Source organism: Sinohyriopsis cumingii, chromosome 17, assembly GCF_028554795.1.
Source record: "Sinohyriopsis cumingii isolate HCF-2022 chromosome 17, ASM2855479v2, whole genome shotgun sequence".
Taxonomy (NCBI): domain Eukaryota; kingdom Metazoa; phylum Mollusca; class Bivalvia; order Unionida; family Unionidae; genus Sinohyriopsis; species Sinohyriopsis cumingii.
Window position 1 is genome coordinate 83,043,954 of NC_142977.1, and position 25,366 is coordinate 83,069,319.

Sequence of the window (25,366 nt, forward strand, 5' to 3'; positions counted from 1 at the left end):
ATCAACGTAGTCTGGTTCCCTTAGGAAAGCAACAAACACAGGCAGATTTGTATGGAGGTGGATTACCGCCATAATTATATGCATGTATTTTCTATTTTTCCTGGATGCATTCTTGTAAATGACTGCTTGCAAGTGCTACTTTCATAATTCTATCCATGTATATTGTATTCTTCATTGGTGCAAACTGTATGTGGCAGTTTGCAAGTGTTACTTTCCTTCTGCATTATTGTAAATGGCTGCTTGCAAGTGCTACATTCATAATTCCATCCATGTATATTGTATTCTTCATTGATGCAAACTGTAAAGGGCTAGTTGCAAGTGCTTAGATCTACTTTCCTTCTGCGTCATTGTATCTTGCTTTTTGCTAAACGCTGAATTCGTTCTGTAATTTGTCGAATGGCAAATACTATGTCAGTTATTACAAGTTTCATATTCTGTTTATAAATTTGCCATATTACAAATTACACCATTCCAACTCCTGATTTCATTTAGATTCGGCCTTGCAACAATCTAATTTTGTCAGTATCGTATTTCTTGTCCAGCTTGTATCGCCATCTGTTGTTATAATGGGATGGCTATTGGACAATTCGGCCCAAAGACATTTCGGCCCAAGACAATTCGGCCCAACTTGGACTGAAAATAAGACAATTCGGCCCAACTTAAAAGACAATTCGGTCCAACTTGAAAGACAATTCGGCCCAATTTTATAATACAACTGACAATAGTTTTAACAAGTATTTATTTTTAACATATATTTTGACAATTCTAATATAATATGTTTTTACCGTATAGTTCAAAATCCTTGCATTAGGTAACTTAATTATTCATTCTCATTTTAATTAGTTTGTAAAATAGAATAGGTTGAGAATAAAATTTGAAACATTTGGTGAACTAGATAAATGTTTTCAGAAGTTATAATGGTTAGGAGCTTTCTGATATCTTTAGGAAAACCGTACCAAAGACAAATATTACTGTGGAGAAAGGACGTCTGATAAAAAGAAGTAGAGATGGACGTGATGCTTTGGGAGTTACGTAGACAATAATGAGATGCATCATATCTCCTGTGGAAGAAGGTCGATTTTGTTAGGCACTTGCCCACTTGGTCTCAAAACCTTAATTCTCAAGCAAAATACATACGTTACAAGAGACCTTCTCGTACTTGAACGTATTTGTTATGATTTACAAATAAAATGATACCAGGAAAATGGTTGAAAATTGCATAATTAGGTATTTTGCAATAATTTCACATAAATTTAATTCAGAACATTATTGCGTTTTGCTATTATGAGTTACGAAAAAGACAGATAAATGTGCACAACGTAAGATGCATCTTTACCAAAATTTATCGTATTTTAAATTTCATTTAAATAGATAATAATGAATATTCAAAGCACCAAAAACATTTTAAGTTGTCAAATTAATACCATTCTAATCATAACAGTTTCTGCATCAAAATATAAGCACGAAAATTTACAATGTGTATGCCTTTTTTGTCACTCCAGAAATATAACGTGTTACAATCTGAAGCCTAAAATCAAATATATTAGTATAATATCTCATGTATGATATCGCTACTCTTAGAAAAATGTAAGCGTATTCTGTAGAATATTATCTGTTAAGTATTATTATTTGATAAATCAATATAGATAAATTTGACCAGACAACTTTAATTGAGACTGTCGTTGTGCAGTTGCATATATTTTTAAGCATAAAAAATAAATGTCTTTAAGTATTTTAATTAGAAAGCGCAATATATGTTAGTTTGTGTTCTCTCTCTCTCTCTTTCACACACACACACACACACACACACATATATATATATATATATATATATATATATATATATATATATATCTCTTACATAGTATCTACTTGCTGTTTGAAGAAAAATCACAAAGTTGGGCCGAATTGTCTATAAGTCAGTGGGATACTACAGTATCAGCATGGCATTATGACAACAGATGGCGCTCTAAATTTCCAAGTCTTTTTCCTCAATGAAATAATGAATGCTCCTAACGAGAAGTTAAAATGCTTTACGGCACTAATTTTGTGTGGCTAGCAGCATATAAGGTATAACGGTACCAATTGTGCAAGTCCAGGTGGGTGGAGCTTAAGGTGTATGGAACATTGTATTCAAAATTAAAGAACAACGCTAGCTGTGATTGGTGCATTATGTAAGAGTTGTACTTTCTGTTTGGCTTAAAAAAATGTTGAGCGTCTTGGCAACATGTGAGTTTGTGTTAATTTCTATCTAGATCATATTTTGTATTTTTTATGATTTTTTTAAAATATGGTACACATGGCTGAAAATGTGCTTGTTGTGACTAGATAACTCTTACCCCTGTCTAGTTCCAGTAGAGTTATCTCTCTTAAATGCAATGGAGTACCTGGTTATGTCATTGTCAAATTGACAATCTAGCATTGTTCTATATGACAGTGTGTGACATGCATGCCCAAGTAGGACAGAAAGTATATTTATTTCACAAAACATTAGCATTGAGGTATATGGAACAACAATTGGTACCGTGATACCTAAAGGAAAGAATAGCCTCACAGTGTATCCATAGAAACGCATACATGTGGGCGACATTTATGAACTATACTAGTTTGATGTAGGAAAACAAATGTGTGCTGAACAGTTTTGCTCAAATATTGAAAGTTCTTTAAGAATAAAATGTATGAAATCTTCAGAAAATAGCACAAGATGGCTTTGGATGGGGACTTTTGATAACTATAGCTATGATAGATATAGACTTGTGTTACCTGATGCCTTTATGTATGTGCTGTTACCTCCTAGATTGGAATGCATGCAACAAAATAAGTTATGTGAACATAATATAGTTGATTTTGGCTAAATATTGGCTATTTTACCTGCAAAAGATGAAAAATCACGTGTACAAAAACAGCTATCTTGTTCTTGTAAGGCATGCCATAAACAAGGATAGAGAACACTCTAAGTACACTTGTAGATAGATCACTTGTACCATGTGGGATGTTCTGGCATGAGTAATTTTTAGGTAATTTATTAAGGATATGGTATCCCTTCCCACTTTGATTTGAATTGTCCTGCTCTAATTGTTCTTTTTTTTATTATGCACTTTCCAGCTTTGAAATTGTTCATGTAGTTAGTTCAGTTCTCTTGCATTCCCTTTTGTTGAAGTAGCAGTGAACACCAACAAACAAGAACAGTTTCCTTAAGTCAGCATTTCCCATTGGCACTTGTTTAAGCCCAATTATAATCTACTATTGACTTTCAATTAATCCTATTTCTTTCTGTCAATCTGCTCTTGTGGAATTTCCATGTTTGGTCCAACATTACAGAATGATAACCATTTTAGTCACACAGTGTGTATTCATTCCATTAAAATCCACACTGTTCTTGAAACTTTGCATCCCATCGCAAGAATCCAAATTGGCATGAGATGATATCTGCATGGTTATGGAAGGCTGCACTCTACATGCCGGCATTGTAGAAAATATGAACTATGTGATATGAAAGAGCTGCGTCATCTTAGAAATTAAAATTACATGACTCTTGAGGTCTCCACTAAATATAGGAGTCTAAATGTTAGGTTCTCACTTTATCAGTAATGTATTCTGAGATAATTTAATTGCAATGAAGTTAATACAGGTTGTTGATGAACTCATCTATATTACATGGATAATGATTAGAGGTTACCACACCTTATGTATATCATTCAGTTATCTCCCTTACACCAGTCATAACATTTCAAGGAAATAAAATCTCACATTTTCAGTGACTGGTTATGAAAATAAAGAGAAGATTTGTGAAGTATTATATTAGCCCTCAATCTTGATGCAAATGTAAGTAGAATCAATTTAATAATTTCTCACAGTAAAGTTTACAAGTTTAAAAACTGATAAAGTATGTTCTGCTTGGATCAAGTTTCTCTCTATCTTATGCCAATTATTATTAAATTCTTATGTAGAAGAAATATACTTTATATGTATCTATATTATTTAAATTATTCACCCTTTTATATTAAATGGAAATGAACACAACTTCACTTGAAATTTGGGTACCTGTAAGGGATGTGATAGCACAGTTGCCTTTGGGCTGTCCTTGGACCTATTGGGCCCTGCCCCATATATTTGTCCAAGGTAAGGTCATCAAACTTTCACTTCTCATTTTTTGCATTGCCGATTTTGCCTCCTTTAATTCCTTTATCATAAGCTACCTCTCCCTTTTAGATAAACACTTTCCTCCTGTTTTTAACTCCATTTGATGTGCTATACTTAGTGTTTATATTTGGCATTTTTCTGTATTTTATTCCCCTAATTTCACCCCCCAATCCAACATAACCACTTAGAAGCTGTGATTTACTATATTTTGTGACTGATTGGCTTATTGAAACAATTTTATTCACATTACAAAGGAGGAAAGCTTACTATTTGTGTTACAAAGAGGATGGGTAGGTGGACCTTTGTGTGAGGACTGGTGGTTCGTGACCTCTTGTATCTGCAGATAGTGTAAAGCGGTCAAAGCTTAAACTTTATAATAAGATTGGGTCATGTCCACCTGTCTCTGATGTTAAGTTCTGCACCTACCAAACAAATATAAATTCCTTTCTTTTAGGTGAATTGTACATTTTGAAGTAGGACAGGTACATACTATTTGGTACATTGACCTTTGACCTAATTATTACATAATATGACATAATGTGATTTATCCCATATCACCTATGTGAAGTTCAATAAGTGCTGATTTGAATAAGATACAACTCATAGTTGAAAGAATTCATTTTATTTCAAGAGATGATTTTGATGGTGAAGCAAAAGTTAGAAAACAATAGTTCAAACAGCTCAATGACATTTCTATACACATTCATATAAGACATAGGTTAGTACCTCATCAAATTGTTTTTCACAAGTGAGACTAAGTATATTTGTTACTTATACAGTCCTGAACTATTTCGCAGATTATTGGAAAAATTAAGGTTTGCTATAGGTATAACGGTACCAATTGCGCAAGTCCAGGTGGGTGGAGCTTAAGGTGTATGGAACATTGTATTCAGAATTAAAGAACAACACTAGCTGTGATTGGTGCATTATGTAAGAGTTGTACTTTCTGTTTGGCTTAAAAGAAAGTTGAGCCTCTTGGCAACATGTGAGTTTGTGTTAATTTCTATCTAGATCATATTTTGTATTTTTTATGATTTTTTTAAAATATGGTACACATGGCTGAAAATGTGCTTGTTGTGACTAGATAACTCTTACCCCTGTCTAGTTCCAGTAGAGTTATCTCTCTTAAATGCAATGGAATACCTGGTTATGTCATTGTCAAATTGACAATCTAGCATTGTTCTATATGACAGTGTGTGACATGCATGCCCAAGTAGGACAGAAAGTATATTTATTTCACAAAACATTAGCATTGAGGTATATGGAAAAACAATTGGTACCGTGATACCATAAAGAACTTAATAGGTCTACGTGTGGAAAGAAAACAACTCGTCATTCTTTCAGTCCCGTCTTTTTTTAGGTGTAAATTAACGAAGAAGTTTTAATCGTTCTTTAAAACCATGTGCTTTTTCGAACCTCTAAGTGATTTATAGCACCTTAGGAAAACAAAAACGCCATCACAACAGCAGGGTGGTCTTTAGTCCTACGTGTAAGACCTGACGCTGATATTTATGTTGTGGGCGTCAAGCACCTAAAACAAGATCAACATGTTCTATGTCTTACCTGTAGGACTAGGTGGTCTTAGACCAGGTCCATCTTCAACTCCGCTGGCCATATGAACCCAAAAATATAAAGTTATCAGGCCATACATGCTAATATATGCTGTAATTATAGAACTTATTTTTGTATGAGCGCGGGCCACACAAAAGATTCCCGCGGGCCTGCAGTTGGACCACCTTGCACTGCAGTACTGTATTGTCATATCACAGATTCTCCAGGTTTGACGCACTTAAGCATTGGCTTTCATGTTTTCATAATGTATTTCTTTCATATTGATATCTCATTATTTTGGAAATATTAGTTATTTTAGAAAAGTACGCATCAGAAATGACAGTGATATATTCCTTTTGTTTCTTCACAAGCTTTCGTAAGACAACCCCTTGTCGTAAAGATCGTGTAGTACGTCACCTATTTTGAAACACCTCACAGAAGTCAATCTTTTCCTGTGATGCTATTGTACATATGCTCCAGCGAAAATAACATATTTCAGAATAACATAGATAGCACATAAAATAAAGATTGGAGCACACACACCCCAACCCTCTATTCATTGATGGATACATAAATAATTTTCTTTGTAATGAGCCTCTGTACATCTCACTGCCTAAATAAACAGCTTGTAAGGTCAACTGACAGGGGATTGAGGGGAGTGACTAATCACCCCAAGACGCACCAAACACTCTTGGAAACACCCCAAGACACTTCAAATTATGTTTTAATGTTGAAATTTTTTCATTTGAACAGATAATCGTTTTATCTTAAATACCCCAACATTGAAAATTAAAAATCCAAGAAATGTTTAAGCCTATTACCTAGTCACCCACAGCAATGAAAGAGTTATTGTACTTCTAAGCACTGAATAAAAGCATTCTGTTATGTATGGATATATAAATACCAAATGCACTGTAAAGTAATTGAATACTCATTTTATTTTCATTTATCAATATGTATCCAGGCCACACCACAAGGAGGTACACTTTCCATGGCCCATTTTTATTGAAATTTTTTTGGGGGGTTGCTTTCTTTTTTATTAGATACACACATATATATTACTTTTTTTCATTATTTCCTTTCATTTTTGATGTCATTTAGAATTACTGTTATATACATGTACCATTTGCCATTTAAAGTCCTGCAAAAAGCAATCGGTGCATTTTTGTCCTTTTGTCCAATAGATGCTGTCACTGTCTTGATTAGCATGCTGTTCCTTTTGCCTTAATAACAACTGAAAATTTAATGTGATGTTATGAATTTTGAATTTTGTCTGTAAAGAATTTTAAAACTAAATACAGAACCCTTAGGTTCTAATTATTAAGCATACTGTACTTTGTCACATTAAAGATTATAAAAACAAAAACTCTAAAAGAATTCTTGAAATATTAATGTAGTGACACATGATTCTGACTTATTGTGTTGCTCTTTGTCTTTTAAAAGTGGTTTAGTTAGAATTAACTATGATCAGAAAGAGACAGAGAATGCACCAAAACTTGCATATTTCATTAAGTTATTGTAATTATATGTATCCTAGGAAGATGAGTGTTTTGGGACAGTCTTATAGTGTTTTGGGATAGTTTTGCGATGTCTTGAGGTCTCTCCTGCAATAATTATCAACATGGGGAAAACTTGACTGATCCTACTTGATAGTTATGCTGATCACTCCTTTTCTTTTTGGTTTGATTTTATTTAATTGCCTATATGTATCCTGGGTAGTTGAGGGTGTTTTGGGATAGTCTTTTACTGTTTTAGGGTAGTCATGGGTTCTTTCATTTGGTGATTAAAAACATGGGGAAAAAACTCCTGATCTTACTCGTTAATTATATAATGCAGAATTTTACTGATCACTATCATTTTTTTTGGTTCGATTCACTATAATTGTATACATGTACCTTGGGTAGGTGAGAGTGTTTTCGGATAGTTTAGTGGTGTTTTGGGTTAGTCTTTGTCTTGGGGTCTTTAGTCAGACTTGGAAACAAGAGGCCAAATGTTTATGAACTTTAATGAAGTGTTTAGCCCAGAGTACTACAGTATTGCAGGTCTTAAAATTAGCAGTCAGCAAACAAGTAATTAAAGATGCTTAAAGGTATTATATATGTTTATTTACTGTTCTTTGATTATTATTTAAATGCATTTCATTTCCAGTTTCAGAAAGATGATTGTGGGAAAAGATTGTTAGACAGACACCATGTAGATTCCAGGTTGTGAAAGACAAGTTACTCTGATACCTCATTAATACGAGAAAATATCTGTAATGGCATATATGTATCCTAATGTAGGGATCATAATATATATATTGCTACAAATTCACATGAAAGCTGAGGAAGTATGTTAAGAAAACCCAGCAGTGATATATTGAGAATATTGAGTATAGTGTTTACGTGAACATCTCTTGAATTATTTTTTTAGATATTGATAATGCCTGTAAATATTGACCTAAACAATATTTAAGTTTAGCATTTATAAAAAAAATAAGAAGTGTGTTACCTATTGTACTGGTTTAAATTTAGGGTAGGTAGGTATTTTTTATATTTTGAAAACATTATATATATATATATATATATATATATATATATATATATATATATATATATATATATATATATATACTAAGTACTACAAGTACTGGGCAAAACCAGCTCAATTAAATCATCAGATATATTTTGGGACTTTTGTTTTTACTCTGGGGGGAAATAGTGCATTGGTCAGCAACAAAAAATGGGACAGTCAGGCAGCTGGAAGTACACATTTGTTTTTTTTACCTTATAATTATGTCCAAAATGAATTGAAGACTAGACTCTAATGTTGATGTCAGAAATTTGCTCTTTGAATTTTTTGTAGCCTGGTTTCTTTCATAGATGGTGTCATCTCATACACTGTTACTGTTGTATTTTGCTCTGATAAGATTTTGTGACCAGAGCATTCTTCTTTTGATTTCTTCATGTAGATATCAGAACTTACAAAAAACAACAACATTAACATATTTTACATTTTGACTCGTATTTAGATTCAATCTACTGTTTCTAATTTATGATAATCATGTCATCTGACTCTTGCATGACATCACAGGATATTTAAGAGGACAACTGGCTAACAGATTGTTTACAGTTATATAGATTTTAAAAAGATATAGATATTATTTGAGAACATGGGATATGACCATTATTGGAAACACTGATGTTCATAGATCCAGCTGATGATGCAGAACAAGTAACTTACGGTCATCCAGTGAATGGTGATAAACATGGGATAGGTGGTGCTTGGCAGTAAAATACTGAAAACTTGGAAACCAGTGATATCATAGGAAGGATGTTAATTATTTGTTTGTTGTTTTTGTTATGTTGTTCATTTGAATGTTTTATGCATGTTTATCATGTGCAGTCTTCTGTTTTGAAAAGATAGAAGTGTGTTTGTAATCCTTTTACTTCGGTAATATCTCCATACAGAACCTCCTATGTACCAAATAAATTTGTAAATTTTGCCTCAAGAACAAACTGGTTATATTCATTAGTGACTGCTTGAAGAATTATTCCCCAAAACATTTTATTACCTGATTCATATTCATTATATTCGCTTTACAGAAGTGCTGTTATTTTGAAGAATCTAATTTTTTGCAGGTGATAAAGTAATCTTTTTACACTTACTATTGGCAGAAACTATGAAAAGGATGATAATTTGTAATTTCTTATGTTTGACCATCACAGAAATACCAGATATATATCTGAACCTGAGATGAAATTTGGCCAGTTAAGTTTACCAACTCATGTGGTATTCACCAATTTTATTTTAAATAAATCATAGAACCATCAGCTGGTCTGATTTTGTGTCAGGTGTTTTTTCATAGTGTCTGATCTTAAAAATTAAAATCTTTCTTGCATTTCATCCTGAAAGTTGAATCTAGTACTTTGTCATAATAATGTACAGTAATTAAGATGATAATACAGTAATGTTAAGGAAACTCCAGTAACAGAGCAAGACATTAATCATTTTGCTCATATAGTATTGATTAATTCATTTATCAACTTGTGTTAACTTAATATCCTGGAGTGCATTTTATGCAGTTTATTCTTTGGATACATCACATATTAAAAGTGACTTGGCCACACCAAACTAAGGTCACTGTAGCCTGCTTGTCATGCTTTAGTACCTTTGTATGTATATTCAGCCTTTTTGATCATTGCACCTTCAGTATTTTGCACCTTGTTTCACCTTTAGTTTGTAAAATGTAATGAACAAGATTAACTAAACTAAGCAGACTTAATTAACTTTTCAGCCCTCATTTTAAGGTACTATCTAATATTTCATACATCAGAGTAATATAATCACAGATCAATAAATCAATCAATTCATTACCCCTATTTCATTTGCAAGTAATCCATATGCTAAAGTTGTGATACAATTAATGTTTACAAGTAAATCAAACATTATGTAGTTTTATGTATTAGTACCATAAATTGTAGTTGATGATTTTTTATAGGGTTCCTTGCATTCAAGTTTTCACCTAAAAGCAAATAGTTATTTTGTGGCCATTATTTTGTTTTCCTTTTTTACTAATAATATAGCCAGTTTATTGTTGTTTTAGGTTTAGATGATGAACAATCAGCAGCTTGCAGCGGAAGGCTGTCAATGCCCTGTCTTCAGCTATCATAGTCCCCATGTGCAGCAAGTACCACAGGTGGCTCAACACCAAGACCTATTTCAGAGATTAACGAAAATGTACGCAATATATTTGCTCCATACAGCCATCCCAGAACTGCTGGAGGGTTCTCCAGTCCAAGACGGGGAAACAGTAGAGGCAGGGTCATGAACCCCATATCACATTGGACCCACAGATTTTGCTAGTTAGCAAGCACATCTGAGGTATAAAGAAAAACCCAGCTATCTTTTAAATCATAGATTTTTTTCAATTCTGAACAAACTCCCTTTGTTTATATGGAAACACAAATTCTGTATGTCCCTTAATATTTTTGGCAAAAATTCATAGTAGTTCTGTATGACACTTAACTAGGTACATATCCAGTGTGTGTGTGCATGTGTATATGTGTGATTTGGATTGTTAACATAGCTTTGAAATATTTTCAGTTATATCACTATGATGTCTGCAGTGTGGCAGTTTATAGTGATGTCTAGCACTGGGGTATCATGCTGCAGACATGTAGCATCATGTCCCACCCAGTCACATTATCCTTACCCCAGGATGACCAGTCCTAACAATATCCTCTTAATGCTGAGAACCTAGTGAGGCAGCTGTTAGTAACATTTTTTTAGGTTTTTGATATGACTCATCAAGGGTTCAGACCTGCGACCTACAGCATCAGAAGCAGACGTTCTAACCAGTTAGGTCACTGGAGCAGTCCCATCCAGTTTAGTTTAATTTGGTGTTTATCAGCACAGCAACACAGTTTGGTTATTTAGTGAAAAGGCAATTGGAGTAAAGTGCCTTACCCAAGGACACACCACAGTAGCTGACTTAGGCTGGTCCATTGGTAGGATTCTAACCTAAACCCTTTCGGTCATGAGTTCTGCATGCTAACCAAGGAACCATTGTTGATACATCCAGTTTTGGGTGATGGAGATACCAGGAAGAATATAGCCTGAGAATATCTTATTGTTATGATCTATGTTCTATCTCTGACTCGTTAAGTTTGTCTCTCACAGACCTGGCAACCCTGATGAGTCCATCTCAGTAAGGCAGTTGATTTTTTTCCATAAGATTGACTAGTTTTCAGTAAGGTGTAACAAAATATCAATAACTGCTATTGTAAAGCTGGAAAACATAATTAAAAGTTTGACGCATCGATGATAAACATTATGTTCAACTGAAAAGTTTGTAAAGTATGCGTATACTTTATTTACCACCAGTACAGTTGCACAAACTCTTATTTCCAAACCTGATGCAGCTCAGTGGCTTGTTGCTATCTCTCAACTTTACATAATTCTTGGAAATTCTTTTCCATTTCACATTCGACGGCAATCATATCTCCCTCCACAAGACATACTCATGTTGGCATGAGATGTCCAATAGACATAATTGTGTCCTTTTCAGCTTTTATACACAAGAATATGAACACTCCTTTTTATTCTTCTGTGTTGATTATTAACACTTTTCTAGAAGCTTATTTTTCCTTTCGTCTTCAACATGCATCACTATCTGGATGCCATTTTTAAAATTTCTATATTCAACAGTTTGATCATCCAGATGCTTCACATGAACAAATTGGTGCAGTTTAAAGCATCTAGGGTGCTGCTGTAAAGTTAGTCTGGTTTCCTGACTAATTTCACTAATTCTAAGATGAAACCTGGATACCAATAAAACACGGATAAACCAATTATCCGGATATATCAACAACGATCATTTTTCCATAGATTTTGCTAGTATGTCGTAAGTCTGTATTTTAAGGGTAATTTTCGTAAGACTTACAGAAAAATCATAAGAGTTGGCAGGTCTGCTCTCATCCAGTGCAGTATGTCTAGTCCTAGTAGTGTACAGTTGAGACTAAAAGAACACCAATGGAATATCCACGTTAAAACAAAAGAGACCCTGGATTCTAAACACTCTGACCTACTTCACCACACCTAATTTAAACTGTGTTCAGTATCAGATAAAAGAAGCAATATTAAGCGGAAATATAGAGAATATTTTTGGACACACCAAGATGTATTGTGATTGTAAACACAGAAGTGTGCATATTGCCATGCCTGTATTATTTCTGTGGTAGAAGATTAATATGGTGAAACTCGTAATATTGTCATGACATTGTCAGAAGGTGGTTTCAGTGCCACACTCACATCATTAGATAAGTATCATCTGTAATGGAATGATAGATAGGACAGATTTACTCACTACTGACATGTAGTAATTTTGTGACTAATTGGGGGTGGTGGGTACTAAACGTCAAGGATATTGCTGATCTTTACTGTTCTCATCTTTGCTGCTGATGCCACATTGGACTTCATTTTGGGTGATAGTGAGGGTCTGGTATTTTTTGTGCTTTCACACACACTAACAGATTATTTTCCATCTTTTCTTCAGGACACTGTTCCCAGCAGAGATGAATGAAAGCGCCTTTATGATGCTGGTCTGAGAGATAAAAAGATAAATTTTTGTAAGGACAGTGACCCTGCATATTTCAGGACTAAATTTGAAGAAAGCTTTCCCAGATTAGGCAGAAAAATTAAACTGTTTGATGTCTAATTCATGCATAAGTTGTCGGAAATATCCAAACATGAATCTGACCCTTGATCAGACCGGACAGATTTGGGGAAGCAAACAAATGTTAAAAAAATTACCAAAACTTTTAGAACAGTTTTTGCTGTAACATTCTTTAAAGGAATAGCCTATGGAAATCTTGTGGATGCACCCATTATGGTGAACAGGAGGTATTGGCTGCCTGACTTGATATCAGGTAAGAAACCGACAGTTTACCATTTTTCTGCTAAATGGTTCGTCAAATGCAGGAATAGGTTGCAGATGTGCCTTAGGTATCTTCTGATTGGGGCTTCCTACCATTTGACAAGTGTGACAAGATCTACGGCATTTATAAACATCCCTTTCAATTTTCAGCCAATAAAAATGGTTCAGGTTCTTGTGACAAGTCTTATTGACAACTAAATGACAGCTTAGGAGTTTCATGGGCTTGACTATGAATTTCCTGTCTATACGACTTTGGAACAACATTTTGATTGCTCACTAACCACTCATCACCAGCAGATACATCTCCATTTTCTCATAATGACCCCATTTTTCACAAAGTAATGAACTGGTACTTGTGTGGCTTCAGTTTCTGAAACCCAGCCTTGTCTTATCTGATGAATAGTCTTGGGGCCTATAACTTAGATTAAATGTATTACATGCTTATAAAGTAGTTGTTACTTTCTTCTAAGACATCTTGCAACTGTAGTTAGAAATTGGCTTGTGGTTTTTATTATTCTGTGAAGAAACTAACTTGCTTATGACTCTCTGTCTTCTGAGTGATTAAGTCATTTAAATTATGGAATTTACTTGATTCATTGTTCCAAGGCAGATATATGGATGCATATGATTTTAAATGATACAAAATGTAGTTTTCAGTTTGAAATCTGAGGAAAAAAGCATCTCATAATTGTTTGGAAATGTTCTTTATGTTTAGATATAGAAAATAGATCCATATTTTTAGAATTTATTTTCTTATATCATGAGGCTTTTGCAACTTTGTGTCACTGATTATATAAACACTGTAGATAGATCGCAAGGGATGTAAACACATGCTGAACCATATTCTTGTAAGTTACTTGGTGCAAGTTTAGTTTCAAGGTTTTCATCCAGCCCAAATTCTTTTTCTCTCTCACTCCAAATATCTGCATATTATGTCCCTTATGCATGAGGGGAGGGGGAAACAAAAAGGATTGAGATTAAATTGTGTATCATGTTAAATTCATTTAGAAAATGGGGATTATTATTACTTTTTATCGTTATTTTCATACCTCATTAGTGATTAACAAGTGGGAATTCAACATTGATCTATAGGAATAGAATGGACAGCGCACAGTTCCAAGAATGTATATATATGCGTATTATTGCAACATGGGTGGATCACAATTTGATATACCAATAGTATTGGTATATCAAATTGTTTTATGCCAATACTTTAAAAGCCATGATATGATATATATATATATATATATATATTATTCGGCTAAATAGATTTAATATTTTCTTTTCAATTAAAAACAAATCAGAATAATATCAGAGAACTAAAACACATATGTCCAAAATAAAAAATAAACGTCTACAACAATTTAGGCCATATAAATATAAACATATTTATTTTGAGAACTGCTTGGCGCTCAGCATTAAGATGTTAGTGTTAGGACTGGTCGGCCTGGTGTCAGGATAATGTGACTGGGTGGGACATCATGCTACATGTCTGCGGCATAATGCCCCAGTGCTAAACATCACTTTAAACTGCCACACTGCAGACATCGTAGCGATATGATTAAAAAAAAGTAAAGCCACGTTAAAAATCGAAATCATGCGCACACACACACACACATTATTTTGAGAACGATCGGAAAGATGTCTCAGCAACTTGGTGTTTATGCAGGTATGACAAGATGTAATATCGTTTAAATTTTGTTTGTATTCGGCTATACCCTATGATACCGGTTGCGGTAAATTACACATAACTTTTACAAAATGTCCAAATCAAAAGAGGGTGTGAAGGGTCAGCGAATATATAACATTGTGTAAGAGATATCTAATTGTATACAATTTGATAAGTTTAATTTGTTCTATGCTTCTTACAGGCCACCTCCTTTCCGATTGTTAATAATCTGGGAAACCAGCTGACTGTAATATGCCATTACCCGCAGCAAGGTAACTTGAATGATATTTTAAAATAGACGCCCAACAATACCGTAAAGTGGTATAATCTCATGTCGCTAGAGTCAGGGATTAGTCGTTTTGTAAGAAATTGACATTTCACAGTGCCATCTGTTGTCATAATGAGGCATTATTTCATGCCAACTTCCCTGATGCTAACTTGCAACATGCTTGATGCAACATTATAATCATGATTCTACAAGCTGCAATTTGTTATAAAGCATGGACTAGGAGAACATTTTGAAGTTACGGCGTTGCAAGGCAAAATTTGTAAAATGCAAAACAAAATCAACAGCTGGAACGATGTAATTTGCGATATAGCAAGTTTATAAATAGAATATTAAAAACTTGTAATAACTGATATAGCATTTGCCATAAGACAAACTACGGAATGAATTCAGCGTTTGGCAGAAAGCGAGATACAATGACACAGAAGGAAAGTAGATCTAAGCACTTGCAACCAGCCCTTTACAGTTTGCATCAATGAAGAATACAATCTACATGGATGGAATTATGAATGTAGCTCTTGCAAGCAGCCATTTACAATAATGCAGAAGGAAAGTTGCATTAGAAAACTGCCACGTACAGTTTGCATCAATGAAGAATACAATCTACATGGATAGAATTATGAAAGTAGCATTTGCAAGCAGTCATTTACAATAATGCATCAAGGAAAAATAGAAAATACATGCATAGAATTATGGCGGTAATCCCCCTCCATAGATTTGTTCCACAGTAAATTCGGCTCCAACTCACCATCACAATAGAACACTGTTACAGATTAGAACCCCCATCCCTTGATTCATGGACGGATACACCAAATTTTCTTTGTAACGAACCACTGTGCTCGCGATGGGTTAAGCTAACTCTCTTTGAACGAAGATTATACCTCTTGAACGACGATGCAAATATGTGTTTGTTTGTTTGTTTCGTTTTTTTATTTTGTTTTATTTGCACTTTTATAAAAATGATTGGCAATATAATGCAAAGAAAATTTGGGTTACGTGCCTTTCGCCAAGGACGTATCAAGGCTACAGACCCGGGCTGGTCTAGGTGGGTATCGCACCCGCGACCCTTGGATCAAAGATGGATGCTGTATCAATTGAGCTACCATGGCACTCGTAATCGTGTGAAGAAAACTGTACCTGTTCAGTTTTTTCTTTCCCTTTTCTTGTCTTTTTTTCCACTTATGTTTTAATGACATTCTTGACACAAACTTGCCGAGGACACGGGAGCCAAGGAGACACCGTACACCGTGGCAACCGACCCGGGCTGACCTATGCGACTATAGAATCCAGAATCCTCTTATGATGAGTCCGCTTGACGGAAAGCAGATCGAGCTAACTGATGAAGCACTAAAAGGAATTCCTGAGGAGCATTTACTTATCCAGCCTGATATCATATTTTTCTTTCTTTCTGCGCGGCGGGCTTGAGTAACTTCGAAAAAGAATAGTCAATGTATAAAAAGTCAATGTTAGAAAATAAAGTTATATCTCTCTTAAAAGTAGACAAACAGCCAGTAATACATTATTTTAGAAATGTGGTTCACCTGTTTATTACAAAGATGGATTTTCCAACATTTTTGAGAGTTCTTTATATTTTATATTATAATATAATGGAATGTTTAATTGCATTTGTAGTATGTATTATTGTAAAAGATGAATCCGCTGCCAACTTCATGTTTAGATTTAATTTGGAAATAAAAGATTCTTTTTGTAATAATGAGTAATGTTCAGTAACCTATTCCAAATTAGTATTCTATTTTAAATTTAGTAAAATACATTTCTTCAAAATGATTGTTGCATTAATCACAACTATTGAATTTTATACTCATTGGATATCATAAAGTAATCGAGATTTACCTATCTGTATTACGTTCTAAAAGGCAGAAATTATACAAATGAAGTTGGTAAGCTTGATGGGAAAGTGTAATTGTTTATGTATTTAGTGTATTTTTATTAAAAAGGCTTTATAAATGTATCTTTAGAATGTAGCATTATATATATCAATAAAAAAGTTCGTTTCTCGAGTCAGAACAGCGCTGTCTTTTCCTTACAGTGATTCCGTACCTTATTCCTCAAGATGTAGCCGTATCTACATGGTTACTGGTAACACCCTTGTCAGAGAGCCTGAACTCCTTCTTCTTCTCTCTCTCTCTCTCTCTCTCTCTCTCTCTCTAACCATGGGCAAAGTCATTTATTAACTTGTGAGTAATTCCTTCTCATAGCAAGAGACGATACAAACCCTATCATAACATAGTTAATATATGACGTGCAAATAAACTATGAATTATTTGGTTAAAATAAATCGAAACGATGGATCTGTTGATAACAAACAAAACCTAAGGGGTTTTTTATATATAAAAAAATGGTAAAATAGTGGCCATGCGTTTATCCACAGTTATTGGTATAACAGAATTTGTTGGCCCTGCATATATGTGTGACGCATTTCCCACTTTGCAACAAACACAACCTAAGTGTCCACTACAACAAACAATTAAATCTGACAACCAATACAAGTTCCTGTTGATCTTGAGATGCAAACAATGTAGAGTAATGAGATGCTGGATCAACAGGCAAGGGACGTAGAAAATCTGAAAGATTATTTGCAACAAAAGGATTCAAAGCGGAAAACGAACACCTGAGGTAAAGCGATTATTCAACTTGGAATATCATTAATGGATTATGCCAACGCTAAAATTCTAAATTTTCATCTATACAATATTAAGATGAAAATATGAGCAAAATACTGGGATATCAAAAAGGACATCACAAAGGAGATCCAAACGAAATATTAATTTTCAGGAACTGTTGAAGGTTTTGACAATAGAAAAACGCAATTAACTGAACATCTAACACGTTTGAAAAGAGTTTTCATACAAAAATTGAAGAGAATTAAAATGTTAGTGAAACAATTAATATTAGATAATAGTGGGGATATATATAAAAAACACAACTATGTAAGAAAGATGTACTACGATTGCCCCCGTTGCCATTGCAGTTTGTATGATTATATCAAATTTGGTAAACAGATTATTTTTCTTGATGGAGGAAAGAATGTTGATAACGCTGCAGAAGGAGCAGAGGCGTAGCTATGATATTTTGCGCCCGGGGACGAACTATAAAATTGGCGCCCCAGCCCCCTCCCCGTTTAATCACATTTTTGAATATTACCCTTGTTTACTTATTATAATGTAATGTTGTAAGCCTCATTTTGGCGCCCCTGTACCTTGGCGCCCGGGGACATATGTACCCCCCTGCCCCCGCCCCCCCCGCTACGCCTCTGAGAAGGAGATAATCATGATTCGTTTAGTGACAAAATAAAAATAGGTCTAATAAATAGTTGGAGTTATTTGTTTGAATTAGCCACAAACACAACAGCAGCATTGTATTTATCACTGACAAGGTTAATAAGTTGGTTGCGCACGAATGCTGGTCATATTTTTGTTTTTATTTTCCCAAGATGGACATGCTAGTTTGCTTAAACTGGCATCAATGGGCGGGTTCGAACCCCTGCCGAGTCATATCAAAGACTTACAAAAATGGTACTAGCAGCTGTCTCAGTATTAAGAGGTGTATGTATGTATGTATGTATGTTTGTATGTATGTATGTATGTATGTATGTATGTATGTATGTCTCCTATACTATAACGTTTTCTTGTAATTCTTAACATATCAAAACTAGGGGCTGAATTATTATCACCCTTACCTGATGATGATGCATATTAGATCAAAGAAAAACTTTTATCTCTTTTTAATGATATAGTAATCCATTCATTCTTAACTGCCAACTTTTCCTTATCTTGCTCGTAAGAGAAACATAAAATATCTCTGCCTTTTACAAGTTCAAACTGAAGCAAAAGGTGTGTGTGTGTGTGTGTGTGTGATTTAGATTTTTAACGTAGCTTTAACAATTTTTCAGTCATATTGCTACGATGTCTGCAGTGTGGCAGTTTATTGTGATGTCTAGCACTGGGACATCATGCCGCAGACATGTAGCATGATGTCCCACCTAGTCACATTATTCTGACACTAGGCCGACCAGTTCTAACACTAACCTCTTAATGCTGAGCGCCTAGCGAGGCAGCTGTTAGTACCATTTTTGTTAAGTCTTTGGTATGACTCGGCCGGGGTTTGAACCCACGCCCTCCCGCTTCCGAGGCGGACGTTCTTACCATTAGGCCACCAGAGCGGTCGGAGCAAAAAGAAGATAACACATGTTAACCTTGACTGGAGTACAACCTCCAGGCAAACGTTTCGCCAAAGGTGAATTTGCATTGAGCACACTGTATGCAATTCTTAGAAAAGTACCATACATTTTATGGAATATTTGGTGATCCAGAAGCCGTGGAGGCACAGTAGTTCGTGTGAATCATTCGGGGCACTACTAATTTGGTTTCGAATTTTACCACCAGATCAGCCTGTCAGCAAAAGTGGCGTGTGTCTGAACAAGGTACTTTACTTTCTTTTACAGGGGCCCCGAGTGGCCGAGTGGTCTAAAGCGCTATCCATTACGGATCACTGCCATCTCACCTCTGTCTGCGTTGGTTCGAGTCTCGGATTCGGCCAATGTGGGTATGTGAGAAAGCTTGCAAGTAGCTTCTCGAGGGTCGGTGGTTCTTTCCGGGGTTTTCCCGGGTTCTTCCTCCACCATTAATACTGGCCGCCATGTATAGCCTATCGTGTGCTGAAAAATGGCGTTAAACCCCACAACAGCAAACAACAACAACTTTCTTTTACTAAACAGTAAATAAACTGCAAGTATTGACGTGTCACAAAACAGAAAACCAAATAAACCACACTGGTTTTTGATGTCCAGTATCCGCCATAAATTGCAATTGCAGAATGCAGTCATATTTCAATATAATTTCAGTTATACAGTGAATATATTTAAACACTGTCATTTCACAAATAATTACTAAGATTACGTATATAAATAATTAAAATCTACAAAAAGTGACCTCAAGGGATTGAAATACACAGTTACAACGTTTATCAAATGCTGTACCAACTGTCTTGTAAAATAGAGACAAACCTGTTTTATGATATGATATGACCTTTGTATCGGTCAGTCAGTTGTTGTATACAGTATATAAAGGCTTCTTATGCAGGAGAATAGCATTGGTAATTTAGAAATGTTCCAGGCGGGGATTCAACCAATCTGAATGCAACAGAGTTGTAACTCTATACCATTCATGAAATTAATCGAAATGAAAGATTTTCTTTTTTTCACCTTTAAAACGGAAACAACTTTTAAGGTGTTTGTAGTACCTGATTCTCTGCTTCGCTTTGTCTGCTTCGCTGGTATATATCCAAAGATTAATATAACCACTTTATCAAGAAAAGAAGGTTGTTGTTGTTGTGGGGTTTAACGCCATTTTTCAGCACGATAGGCTATACATGGCGGCCAGTATTAATGGTGGAGGAAAACCCCGGAAAGAACCACCGACCCACGAGAAGCTACTGGCAAGCTTTCTCACATGCCCACATTGGCTGAATCTTAGACTCGAACCGCCGCAGACAGAGGTGAGATGGCAGTGATCCATAACGAAGAGCGCTTTAGACCACTCGACAGAAAAGAAGGTAATTGAACACAATTTACCTGTCATGGGTACTTATCAGCGATACGGGTGACTGCACATATCATGACCACACATACAAAAATATCCAAGACGCTGTACTACATGTAAATACAAAGTACCAAAATATTAAATGGGGCATGAAAAGTATATTTATACCAGTTCAACCGGCATATACCGTCTGATGCGGTGATTTTAATCATGGGTACACACATCAAAGTTCAAGACTTTACATATATATGTGTCTATGACCCCTTTCGCTAAAATGTAGATCATGTTGATCTATTCTGACCGATAGCTAGTAGAACCGTCCGATGTGAACGTACCATTAAGTTTCATGATTGTATGTATATGCAGATTCAGAGAAACTTATTTATGCACACTATTGTCGTGATCACTGGAGCGTGAAACGTGGGTAACTGGGCGCTACTTCGCCTTTTAATAGGTATTATTTGCCAAGATAAATTCAGTCTTGACGTATTCGCTCACATTGCTGTTCGTTTCGGTGATCTTACGGTATGGCTTAGTGGTTAGAGCGTCCGCCTCGGATGCGGGAGATCGCGGGCTGTTAGTATCTTTTTTGTAAGTCTTTGGTTTGACCGGCCGAGTCAAACCAAAGACTTACAAAAAAGGTACTAACAGCTGCCTCGCTTGGCGCTCAGCATTAAAACTGGTTGGCCAGGTGTCAGGATAATGTAACTGGGTGGGACATCAGCCTGGTGAGAGTTTCTCTCAAATTTGTGGAAATTATTCCAAATCGGTACGAAATGTGAGTAGAAAAAACCCACACTTTTCTGATAATTTACACACGTTATAGATACTTAGATAATACAACTAAGTGTTAAGAAATCGTCCATATATCATTGCTGAATTTTGTTATGATTTTCTAATAGAAATAACAACACGTTTCATTTCAGCAAGAAAATTAAATTTCATACTCGCGTAAAAGGTGTGACTTTTGAACAATTTGATGAAGAAACTTTGATGGAGGTCCATTCCACCAAGAGCAGGGCACATCACTGAAGCGGCTACTCATCAAAGGCAAAATATGTCTACGACAAGAATGTACACGTGATGATAATAAACTGGAACCATTCTCACCATTTACAATTCTAGGCTTTATTTACTTCGGTTAATCCAATAGGACAGTGAGGATACCAACTAGGTACATAACTAGAAGATGTACAATACATGAACATGTTAGAATAATATGCATTGAAAATACGGAAATCTTTGGAAACAACAAGAATAACTGTACCAAAAGAAGGACATTCATAATAAATAATACGTTCATTTACATTCACACATACACAGACGCACCTTACATTCAAATATTTAAATAAGAACATGTATCATATTTTGAAATTTACTTTTCTAACATCGTCTAACAGACAAGTTTTTATTTCATCTAATTTCCGGAGTTTATTGTAATTATTCTTATTAAAAACTAATAACAAAACATTGACGTGTCTATCTCAAATTATAAATTCACAATCAAATATTTACATATGTGCAGGTTTTTCAGTCAGCCATTTTGATCTTTGTTCATTTTAATACAATGGATCAGTTAATAGCGTATAACTATCGTATGAACGGACCTAATTCATTATTTCTTCACATATAGGGGTGTATTCTATTCCAATGAAAATTTCTTACCCTGATATAACTCGTGTCAAAAAAATTTAAAGTCCAGATCAGTACCAAGGAATGTTGTACCAGTCTATTTTTAGGACATTTTTCCTCTCACATTTTGATTGTCGGACGCGGCTTATACTTAAGCATTCTTATGTTAAATTAAATAATAATAGTAATAATAATAATAATGACTTTGTATAGCGCCTAATCTTTAGAAGCTCTAAGCGCTTTACAACATTAGACAACACCTATAACATAAAAACATATAATGATATGATTACAGAAACAAACACCATGAAATTAGAAAACATTAAAAAAACATGCTGAGAATATTTCAGGTAGGAAACATTATTAGGTCTTTAAGTTTGTTCTTGCAGTCGAAATAAGTGAGTTTTGAGAGCCCTCTTGAATGTGATCACTGTGTCTTTGTGTCTAAGTTCAGTGGGCAATTCATTCCACGTTGCTGGGCCCTGGTATGCAAAAGAACGCTGTCCATATGACTTTGTTTTCATACTTGGAATAATGAGTATACGATTGTCAGAAGAGGAGCGTAAGTATCTTGCTGGTGTGTACACATGGGTGAGGTCAGATAGGTATGTTGGACTAGAGTCCGACAGTGAAACGTAGCACAGAGAACAAATTTTGTGTTTGATTCTGGATCGATTGGATAGCCAGTGTAGGGTACAGAGCAGCGGGGAGGTGTGCTCTGATCATGGTACTCTAAGTATGATCCGAGCAGCTGCGTTTTGAACTTTTTGAAGTTTCTGGAGCAGATATTGAGATGAACCAGACAGAATTGAGTTACAATAGTCCAGTCTTGAAAGTACTAATGAACACACAAGTGTTTTAGTGGCATCAACTGAAAGATATTTGCGAATTGAGCTGATATGTCTCAGCTCAAGATATGCAGCCTTGCATATGTTCATGACATGTTGGTGCAATGTGAGAGTACTGTCCAGAGTAACACCTAGGTTTCGTACTGATTGTGTGAATTTAATCTTGGTGTTGCTGATATTTATTGTTTGAGGTAAAGGATGTGAATGAGAAAGTCTTTGTGTTGTGATCAGAATGGCCTCAGCTTTATCATCATTCATCTGCAGCTTGTTACATGTCATCCTTGATTTCACATCAGAAATGCACCTCTCTACACCTCGGATGGTAGCATCAACTTCAGTTGGGTGGCTAGATTTGTATATTTGGGTGTCATCAGCATACAACTGGTGAGACACTGGATGATGATCTATGACACTTGAGAGCGAATGTGTGTACAAATTAAAGAGAACAGGTCCAAGAACAGACCCCTGTGGAACACCACAACATGGATCAACTGGGCTGGAGTGTATTCCATTTGCAGATACAATTTGTGTCCTGTTGACCAAATAGGAATTGAACCACAGTAAGGCTGTATCATGAATGCCAAATACATGCTGGAGACGGTGAAGTAATATATCATGGTCTATTGTGTTAAATACTGCAGACAAATCAAGGAGGATGAGGACTGTAATCTTTCCGCTATCCAACGCAAAGAGAATGTCATTAACTACTTTTAGAAGAGTAGTTTCAGTGCTGTGGCAAGGGCGATATGCAGATTGTGCATTGCTAAAAAGACTATTTGAATTTAGATGAGATACAAGCTGGGATAGAACAACCTTTTCTAAGATTTTTGATATGAATGGGAGATTAGAAACTGTGCGGTAGTTCTTTAAATCGTTATGGTCTAGTGTTGGTTTCTTCAGCAGAGACTTTACAATGGCACTTTTGAAAAATGATGGGAACTATATTCTTTAGAACATAAGCGTTATAGTGAGTGTATGTGTGTGTACATTTTAGCGACACTACACAGAGATTAACGAAGTATTTTTACTGATCCGATGTGAAATCTGCGACCCATTTCACGTTGTTATATTGACAGTTTAGCCTCTCAAATCAACGCAGGTTAACCTATAACAAGAACTTCACCTTGAGTTTCTCTTTGAAGATAATTGAGACGATGGTATGGTTCAAAGTTCAGTATAACCATACAGTGAAATTAATTGAAACTTGAATCCATATGTAGTGCAAAACGGGCGGTAAATTTGGAATACACAGTTTACAATAGCTTTAAATACGGTAAAGATATATATGGGGGTTCGAAAGGAGTTATATCAAGATAATGGTGTAACGGTACACCTCAGGTTATATTAAATCGGTAGACTTAATTGTCTTGAAAGAAATTTCCGAATGTTAGGCGAGTTTTGCGTTGATTTTGTCATGAATGTGGCTCTTATGGGCTATTCATTCGTTTTCTGAAACTAACATTTTCGCCAACACAGATCGTATATTTCAGAAAACTATTACACTTTTGGTTTGACATCCTATCTTGAGATTGATACTAAATTCCCTGTTGTGGAATTTCTGAAAAATTTGGTTTCGGGTATATATCTACAAATTGGGAAACATTGGTCTTTGCAGCAGTATGAGAATAAATCTGTGATCTGTAGTCTTATCTTACCTTAGCAGTTACCAGATGGTATTTCAGATTTTGATATATACGGTATTTAACCATAGGAACGTCTCGAAACACGCACTTCTGATTTCCGGATGATTCAGTCTGATGCCAACGCTTACAAATGATCTGTTTAAGTCTGGAACATCTAGGTTGAAAGAAACCGCAGAGGAGATTCGTATGTTTGTTTTTTTGGTTGTATATTTCAGGATGGTTCCTATATCGAGGAATCAAATTTTGTTAACAACATCCTCAATGTAGCTACTGCTACGTCCTCTCTTTATAAAGTGACCCTTAGGCTCTCCGAGTCTCTTTTCAAAGGCAACCAGATTAGAGATTATGACTTTGGTCCGAACGCCTTCATGAAGATTTTTTTTTATTGCATGCTGGGCTAGCAGTTGGCCGGTAGTAGATACTGGGTAGAGTCAGAATGTTTAGAATGCAGGTCGGTTTTTATGTCCCACCCCCACCCCGGGAGGACATATTGAGTATCCAAAGACAAATGTTGGACCATTTTGATGAATCCGACATAAATTTAATCAGAAGACGGAAGTTATTGGTGAATAAAAATTATTTGAAATTGTCTTCGGTTTCTATTCATCTTGATTCT

The 25,366-nt window shown here is 35.2% G+C and overlaps 1 long non-coding RNA gene across 18 annotated transcripts; it reads left to right on the forward strand.

Annotated features, from left to right (window-relative positions):
- The first annotated feature begins 21 nt into the window (after positions 1-21).
- LOC149779329 (uncharacterized) lies at positions 22-17,094 on the forward strand. Of its 18 annotated transcripts, XR_016415610.1 has the most exons (6): positions 3,002-3,017; positions 3,759-3,825; positions 7,843-7,898; positions 10,280-10,557; positions 12,731-13,103; positions 14,983-17,094. It is a non-coding gene; the product is annotated as an uncharacterized LOC149779329 (long non-coding RNA). The 18 variants fall into 18 exon arrangements; XR_016415614.1 differs by lacking the exons at positions 3,002-3,017; positions 3,759-3,825 and adding an exon at positions 41-84; XR_016415616.1 differs by lacking the exons at positions 3,002-3,017; positions 3,759-3,825 and adding an exon at positions 78-114.
- Positions 17,095-25,366: the final 8,272 nt, after the last annotated feature.